This window comes from Clarias gariepinus, chromosome 3 (assembly GCF_024256425.1).
Source record: "Clarias gariepinus isolate MV-2021 ecotype Netherlands chromosome 3, CGAR_prim_01v2, whole genome shotgun sequence".
Classification (NCBI taxonomy): Eukaryota; Metazoa; Chordata; class Actinopteri; order Siluriformes; family Clariidae; genus Clarias; species Clarias gariepinus.
Genome location: NC_071102.1, coordinates 23830001 through 23839280, shown reverse-complemented (window position 1 = coordinate 23839280; position 9280 = coordinate 23830001). Strand labels below are relative to the sequence as shown.

General features: G+C 41.1%; 1 protein-coding gene across 2 annotated transcripts in view; it reads left to right on the top strand.

Moving 5' to 3' along the window:
• Positions 1-1216: 1216 nt before the first annotated feature.
• The window catches only part of ahdc1 (AT hook, DNA binding motif, containing 1), a 24382-nt gene continuing 16318 nt past the window's right edge, over positions 1217-9280 (top strand). Inside the window, exons 1-2 of one of the 2 annotated variants that reach the window (XM_053491619.1) lie at positions 1217-1735; positions 6685-6768. The gene's annotated coding sequence lies outside the window, so the exon portion shown is untranslated. Of the gene's footprint in view, positions 1736-3087; positions 3172-6684; positions 6769-9280 lie in introns of those variants that run through there. The other variant, XM_053491620.1, reaches the window with a different exon arrangement.

Here is a 9280-nt window from a genome sequence, read left to right as displayed (position 1 = left end):
TTAGCAACAGATAAAACTATAGAATATTGCTTTTTTTTTATAAAAGTATTTAAGTATAATAAACTTAATGACCTTAATCATGTTGGTTCGACATGTTAGTGATGAGCTATAAACGTTTATCACAGAAATTCTCTCAGATGACTATAAACACAACAATAAACAACAAACAACAACGGCAACGTGAAATTATGCAATCATGAAATTATGCACAGCAGTAAAAAAAAATATTATACAACACATGGTCATTTTTGGATTTACTAAAACGAGCCACAAGATGGCAGTAAGAGCTGAAATGCCAGATGCAGGCTGGAAGATAACATGAGGTAAAATAAGGTAAGGTACTACTGCTTGCACATTTAAAAAAAATGATATCACTCTTTTTATTTTTATTCTATATAGCAATGAGCACAATACAAGCTGCAATGTTTTTTAAAAACATATTTATTAAAATCTATTGGAAACCCTTTATGATTGGGAAACCCAGATGGACGGTCTAGAACCTTAAAAGGTTCCCCAGATGTTTGATTTATATGGGTTAACTTTGTTTTAAAAAAACGAAACATTAAACACTTTTTTCCTAATACATATTATACAATTGTATTCATCCTAACCACTTTGATACTGCATTAATCAAACAACACCTAACATTAAAGGGTTCCCCAGGGGTTTAACTATTATGGGTAAACCTTGTTTAAAAAAAGGAAACATTAAACACTTCTTTTTGTAATAGCATACAGTTGTATATTTTCTGGTGGCATGGTGGCTCGGTGGTTATCACTGTTGCCTTGCACCTACAGGGGTTCAATTCTCACCTATGCATGGACTTTGCATGTTCTCCCCTTGCTAGGTCTGGTTTCCTCTGGGTACTCCGGTTTCCTTCCACAGTCCAAAGATTAGGTTTATTAGTGTTCCCAAATTGTCCATAGTGGGTGAATGAGTGTGTATACTTTATGTGTGCCCTGCAATGAATTGACACCCTGTCCAGGGTGTACCCTACCTAATGCCCTAAGTCTCCAGAGACTCCAGGCCCCCTTGACCTTGTAAACAGGATAAAGCAGTATAGACGACGATAAGTGAGTAAGTATATTTCTTCAAACACACACACACACACACACACACACACACACAAACACGCAAAGCAAAGACTTCAATACCCAGAGTCCCTCAGAGCAGAGCAGAGGATAAGCTGTCTGTAAGAATCTACGGAAGCCTGGAAGCTGCTGTTAGGCACGTTTGCAGTTCGCGCTGGCGAGGTAGCGTGGAGTCAGTGGGTTTGCAGAGGGAAGAGAAACGGCGCAGGAACGCGCGCTGCTATCAGACTCGCGTCTCCATCCCCGGGCGCAAACTGCGGCGCACGATTTCATTTGACATTTTTGACATTTTCTGCGTTTTCACTCCACCGTCAACAGAAGCTTGTTTTTTCCCCCCTCTTTTTTCAATTTAGAGTTTTTTTTTTTTTTTTTTATCTCTCCCCTTTTCACCAGATGTTGACAGAGACCAGCTTGGTTGAGCGTCGCAAGGCGGCAGACAGCGGAGCGGGACATGCCCGAGAGCGGTCAGGCTGTGGAGCGCGTGCTGCGCGCGGGCACCTGTGAGGCTGCGTGTCCCGGTGTTCTGGCGTTGATCGGTGTGATCGGTGTCTGCGCGCGCGTGAGGAGCTCGGCGGCGGCGGCGGCGGCGGTGCTGCAGCAGCAGCAGCAGCGGCGCGGAGCGTGAGAGCGCGTTCGCCTCCCCGGTGAGTGCGCGGCGTCTGCCGTTTTTTTCTTTTCTTCTTCTTCTTCTTCTTCTTTTGCACATTGCATATTTTGCATAACCCCAAGTCTTACCCCTTGGGAGAGAATTTTGAGAGGGGTTTGTATGTATGTATGTGTGTGTGTGTATGTGTGTGTGTGTTTTTTCTGTTGAATTCCCATTAACCTCATCGCTGCCATTCATAGGTCAGTTGCGCGCACACACACACGCACGCGCCCAGGGAGCGCTTCATCCATCCCTCAGTCTCGAGTGCTTCACACTGTGGCCTCACGTCTGTCATAGGGAAATGATTAAGGAGCATTTCTGCAGGAGTGCACTAGGATCTGATCTGGAAAATTCTGTCCTGTATTGACAGATAAACGCAAATGCGCAAGAACATTTGGAGACATGGATGATTGCTGAGCAACAATTCTTTAAGCCTTGTTAGAAAAAAAAGGTAGAAGAAGAAAAAAAACGTGTCATTTGGTATTAAGTGACGGCGGCGCGTGCGTCCGGTGATGCTGTTTTGGTTGTGATTACGGTTCGACGTTACAGCAGACTCACGCGCGCCCGCCCGCCCGCCCGCGCGCCCGCCTCCCGCTCTCAAGCCCGCCTATGGTTCTCTTGATTAGTCTGGCTAATTTTGCCCCCCGCCGCATCTCTCACTCTCTCTCTCTCTCTCTCTCTGGCTATGCAGTACCTCCGCAGCTGCCAATTAAAGTTCCCAATCGTCTGATTCCATTTCCTTGTGTGTGTTTTTTTTTCACCATGCAATTCTAACATACTGCAGTTTATATGTGACACACAGGTGTACCTTAAAGCAGGATGAAAGCCGAGGACACAAGAGGGCCCAAGTGGACCCTGATAGTCTGTACCGTCTCTGGATCTCGCTGGATTAACCTGTCAGGGGTCGTGGCATTTTTATTGGCACAACCGCTTAAGTGCTGATTTGGACATACCTTGACTTGACTCGACTCGGCTCAGTCAGAAGGTGATGAAAGTGTATGCACACTCTTCATACACTGGTACACCTATGCAAAAACATTAAAAAAAATCATATAGACATTCCATGTTTTGACCTTTTGTTTATTGGTTTATTAGTGCATGATAGATACATTACATGAAAACCATGCACCATGCACCGGTTGCACACAGCCAATTTGATGGTTGCTCTATTGTAGCCCATGCTTTTAAGGGTATGCATTGTGTATGTGTGTGTGTGTGTGTGCGTGTGTGCATGTGTGTGCGTGTCCATCAGACAGTTCTGGTCACCATGGCGACCTTTATTAAAGAAAATTTAGAAGGCCACACCAGCTGGAGACTTCTGATTGGCAGAGAGAAGAGATCCAGCATGACCTTGGTGGTAGCTGTCAAAGCAGTCATGTCTCTGCCATCTTACATAGTCCTACATGCTTCAGAATGACTCAAGATGCTACAGATGTAAGCACTACGACAATGCATACATAACCTCACGCATTCCATGAGACTACACTCCCTTTCCCACTCCACTTACTCTTTCTGCTTTTTATTCTCTTTTCCTTCTGTCTCTCTCTCTCTCTCTCTCTCTGACTCTTTATATCTCTGCCTCACTCACTCTTTGCCTGGGTGTCTCTTCCTCTCTCTCTCCATCTGTCTCCCTGCCTGGCTGACAGAGCTGGTTTTAGGAGAGCTTTCACCTTTGACCCTGGCTTAGGAGAGAGTGTGTGGTGTGGGTGTGTGTGCGTGTACATGTGCTTGTGTGCCTCTGTATATGAATGTGTGTGTCTGTGTGAGAGAGAGAGAAAGAGAGAGAGGAAGGTTGGGTGGGTGTAATGGGATTTGGGGCATGCAGCAAAGCTGACTTGATCTTCATCACTGTGTGTGTGTGTGTGTGTGTGTGTGTGTGTGTGTGTGTGTGTGTGTGATTTTGTCTGCAGGACACTGAGCCAGGGTTTGTGGGAGGGAGGTATGGATGAGGGAATGTGAGAGTCTGTGTGTGTCTAGGGGTTCTGTATATCCGAGTGTTCTGCATGCCTCTATACACTGAGCCAACTCTAATGAGAGACTGAACCAACTCAATTATTTAGGGGGGAGCTTTGTGAGTCAGAAGATGCAGACACAGAAGTGCATATACACACAGCGTAGCGCAACAGATTGTAGGCCGTGTTACTAAAATACGAGATCCTTTCTATTAATCAAATATACGGAAATAAAATCGAAGCTTAATCTGCTCTGACGTGTTGCTGCCTGGTAATGCAGTAGGGTGCGAGCATCATATCTGTTGGTTCTGTTTATTAAACTGTCTTATATCAGTGAGATCAAACAGTTTAACTACTGCACTGTTTTGTGGTCTTTATTATCTTAGGTAGCTCAGAAATCTTCAAATTAGGTATTTGAATGTCTTGAAACGCTGCACTAAAGTTTTAATGTGTGTTGTTATGCTGAAAAAATATTGACCAAGTAGTATAGGTTACCTCTTAAAAGCAGCATGCAAAGTCTGTCTCATATTTAAAAAAAATAGGATTCAGATGCCTTCCGCAGAGTTAATATAATTGGCACTATTATAGCAAACAGCCCTTTGACATCACATAGTGAAACAGAGCGCTGTGAACTAATATCCAAAACTCTCTGTACAAAAAATTAAGTTCATGATGGGCTCAAGGAGTTCAAGGTCTTCTTCAGGGATTTAATGAGTTTATTTATATCGATAATTAAGGGCTATTAGCATCCACTAGGGTTCTACTTGGAGAATTCTAATTAATTAATTAATTCTGTAATCCCTTTTTATTACAGGGTTTATTATAGGGTTCTACATAGAACCTTTCAGGGTTCTCACAAAAGACCAACTTAAGCTATCTCTTAGCTTGGATTTTTCAAAAGTTTTAAGCAGAAAAAGGAAATATGAATGAATCTGTCATGCAGAAATCCTGACAATGATGTAACTTTATTAGGAAGAAGAGCCTACCATATTGAGAGAGCATGGCTGATGTTGGCCACTGTGTGAAATAAACAACCAGCGGCGCAATGGAGAGACACGGAGGCCTACTATGTCCCTGTCTATAGCAGCTACAGGACGGGAGGCAACAGGAAGAAGTTGAAAAACAAAGCACTGTTGCTCTGAAAATGATAAGAAAAAAGATAAAATATTCTGTTAATTTTTACTAATTATTTTTTGCTTGCTCCGAATTCTACCACTGTATTTGAAACAGTATACTTATTTTATGCTTATTTGCATCTTGCCTTGTTTAATAGACCAACTTTCAAGCTTAGTCAAATGCTAAGCCTTTTTGTGATAATTAGGAGGCCTCTCTGGAATTTGATTACATATGAAGTGACATAAGACAGGCAACTAAACAAGGCCTTTGGTTTTCACGTAAACCCAAAGAAGCTTGTACCAGACACTGCTCAATATTTCAGTGCTCCGACTAGTCGGACTGTTTTCCAACTGCATTTTATTCATGAAGAAGTGGACTAATGTAATGCAGAAGAAAATGTGATACACTACTTCGCCGTGCTATTAAATGTTATCGTACTGTATGCATTTTAAGATGCAAACCTAATGGTCAGAGTCATCAGAGTGGACTTGAGTCATGATTCTGACTAATAAGTGGATTTTTTTCTCCGTCCAGTAAGTTTAGTATGCTGGAAAATTCAGCTTATTGTTAATTACATTATGGGTTATTTAACGGTTGAACTAATGACTAAATGTGGGATTGCAGACTTGTTACCATACTGCGGTGTATGATGCAGTCCCATGAAAAAATAAATAAAAGAACTTATTTATCCTGACTAAAGGCCTTTGCACAATAGAATATTTATTTACGGTGGATCCAGACACAATCCCAGGAACATGCAGAATTAAATAAACCCTTAATTAGACCACACACAAACACACACACACACACACACACACACACACACACACATTTGTGCATTTATTTTCAGCTTAGGGGCAATTTATCTAAGCCAATCCACTTGCTTACATGTTTTTGGTAGGTGGAAGGAAACTGGAGAACCCAAAAGAAAACCATGTAGATGTAGATGAACATGCATAGAAACTCTGCACAGAGTTAGGATCAAGCCAGGAACCCTGGAGCTGTGAGGCCACAATGCGCTTTCCACTGCATCACCACTTTGCACACCAAAGCAGACGCATTTTATTAATTTAAAGGATGAAAAAAAAGGAACCCATAGTTCTGTGTTCAAGGGTGGCCATCATCCATTGTTCATTTTTCAGTCCATCATCATTATTTGTCAGTAAAGAAAGCATAATATTATGTTACACATAAAAACGATGAAGCCGAAGTCCTGAGGATGGGTTGGAAATTGTATTATCGTTAGATAAAGGAATAATTAAGTGCGATAAAGGAAACTTATTGGAGCCACAGATCTTTAAGGCTAGATAAAGGATATAAATAAAAGATGTCAGTTTGCTCCTTTAGAAGGTTGAATTCTGCGGTTATTAGCTATTGTCTAAATATAAGAATCTGCGACTGGGGATTGGGGATCTGTTCAGCAGTTGCTTGCTATATTTTTGTGCTAATAGTTAAAAAAAAAATTTCCTCCCGATTCGTTCCAGATCAATAGTGCTCACATGCAAAACCTGGATGCTTTAAAACAGCTGTCGGTGTAGTGTGTTGGTTTAGAATTATCGTTGCATATTTTACAAGTGGTAATTATGCAGGATGTATGCAGTCGCCAAGACTTCGTAGTTCTTTGACAGAATCCTGATTGAGAACGCAAGAATACATGCTTTATGGAATGCTTATTGCATTGTTACATAAAGACTCACAGGTGAGTGTGTGTAAGGAGTATGCAAAGTATCAAAGGGTGAAAAATCAGGAGATATCAAGAAGTTTTATGGCATCAATCTATAGGTTTTGTGCTGGTGATGTCAACCTTGACTTTGCTTCGCCTCTTTCTCTCTCTCGCTCTCTCTCTCTCCTTCTCTCTCTCTCTCTCTTTCTCTCTCAGGTAACAAACTGGCAGGGTAGCATTGCCATGGAAACATGCGATTTGTGAGTGAGAAGAGAATCAGTTGAGAGAATCTAGAAAAAGGTAAGTGTGAGGAGTTTTTCTTTTTTTTTTTTTTTGTTATACTGCATATGTTAGCACACATTTTGAGTGGGAAGTATGTGTGTGCGTTGTGAGAAATATATTCCTCCCTCTGGATGTAATGAAATATGTCAGCGCATGACATGCTAAGCAGCCTGTGCAGATACCTGCATGCTTCATTTTCACGTATTAGCTGCACTCTCCTCCGAGCGAAAAAAAAGAGACATAGCCCTCGGCCCACAGTTCCTCCTACCCCGTAACCACGTCATCCTCGCAGTCTTTTGGCAAACGGGAGATCCAACTTTTGCTAATACAATTCGCACTTCGTTTCTGGGTGACTCATTCATTCTGACTCAGTTGCTCGGCCATTCATTCATTGAGATTTTATGGTGTGATTTGTGAAATTAGATCAGCAGAAGAAGAAAAAAAAAGGTGTAGTGATAAATAGGGATGCGGTGCTCAAAAGGTTTCTGTATAATGTAATTGAGAAGTGAAGGGTGTCGGGGGTGGGGATGGGCGGGGAGTGTGGTGGATATTGCGCTATGAATTTTTTTTTGTTTATTTTTTTTCCCTGTCATAAGGAATCGTATTTAAATGTCACATTTACTCACTTACTTAATCACTCGTGCATATAACGCTTTATCCTGTGATCAGGGTCTCGCGGGGGCCTGGAGCCTATCCCAGGAGCAGGGTACACCCTGGACAGGGTGCCAATCCATCACAGGGCACAAACACACACACACTCACACACACACTTATTCACACATTACTGGCACTTTGGGAACGACAATCAGTCTTATCTGCATGTCTTTGGACTGTGAGAGGAAATCGGAGGAAATCCACCAAGCATGGGGTGCACATGCAAACTCCATGCACACAGACCCTGAGCTGGGAATCGAACCCGGACCCTGGAGGTGCGAGGCGACATCGCGAGGCACTACGCCACCGTGCCACCACTATTGTAATACTGCATTTAAAAAAATCATAACTGATTGCAATGTAAAGGTTTTAACGTAAAACTTAACATTCATAACATTATGGTAATTGCTATCTCTAAACTTGAAAAGAGAGATATAGTACAAATTTAAAATATGACTAACAGGAGGACGGGACAGAAAAGAGGAAGAGAGAAAAAGAGAAAGGATTTGAGAAGGATGATACATAGTAGAGAGAGAGAGAGAGAGAGAGAGAGAAAGTTGCCAGTAGAGGTGACTGAGACATCTCGAGTAGGAAAATGATGTCTGTATTTTCTCTAATTCATGTTTAGCTGAATTGCTTACCTCAGTACTTTTTCTGGTGGCATTAGACAGATCTGTTTTTTTTCCTCCCCTGTTCTTTTATTTGTCATGCTTATCTGCTCAGATTTACTCATTGACCATTAATACACTCAGAGATGAAACATTACCAGACGCAGACAGTTCATTTTTTAAGTGGACCGTAGACACTAGAGGACACTCACGTAAAGCCGAGTGTGTCATAAGAACCAGGATTCACATTCTTGGCTCCCGTTCACTGAACATACTTCAGAGCTATCGGTCTAACTCACTTCATCACGTTCATAAATATTTCATGATACACTCATATTTGTGTGCATGCTGATTATTTTATGTGTGTCCAGGAGATGTTTTAAACAGGTGTTATACACAGTTTGTCTGTTAATCATGTGTTGGTGAAATGTTGCAGAGCATTTGTAAATGGGATGAAACGTCTGCCATAAATAAGGAGAGAATTTTGTAAATATGGTTATGCAAATAGAAAATACAGCGGAACCTCTGTGAAATTCCGGATTGTGAATCGTATTTTCCCATAGGAAATAATGTAAATGCAGATGATCCGTTCCAGTTGCTTAAAAATATTTCCAATTTGACCAATTTCCAACACTATAATCAAATGTCTTTTCGTGTAAAAACAATCAAAACATTTAGAAAAGACGTGTAAATTAAGTAAAATATGAAATAAATGGATTTTAAGCCTCACTTAACTTTAATTTATGATTCGTCTTGGCACCGGCTGCTTTAAAGACGAAACTGAAAGCGGCTCCGTTTTCTTCTTGCTACTGTCATTGCTAACATTCATGGGATCAACGGTGCTACGTCTTCACTATATCTTTCACAAAATGCAAAAAAATGTAAAAAAAAAAATAAAATAAAAAAATGTAAACTCGCTTCGCTTGGCTTTCCACTGGCGTGAACAAGTTTTGTACGGCTCCTGGATGTATGCGCTACTTATCCAATGAATAGGTTCGTATGCCATATGCAAATACTGTATATGTATGCATGTTAACTATTATTTAGAAAAATTAAATGCATTATTTTAAATACATTAAAAATGTAAATGGAATGAAAACAAAATACAGGCTTTTTTATGTGAGAGTCAGTAGGCTTGGTCAGTAGTTAGTATTGCTTAAGCAGCACATGGGATCAAGACGCAACAAGGGAAAAGTGGTTATTTAAACCTCATACCTTTTCATTCAGTTTGAAGAGGCGTCTGCAGAAAATACAGCCAATGAAGAAAC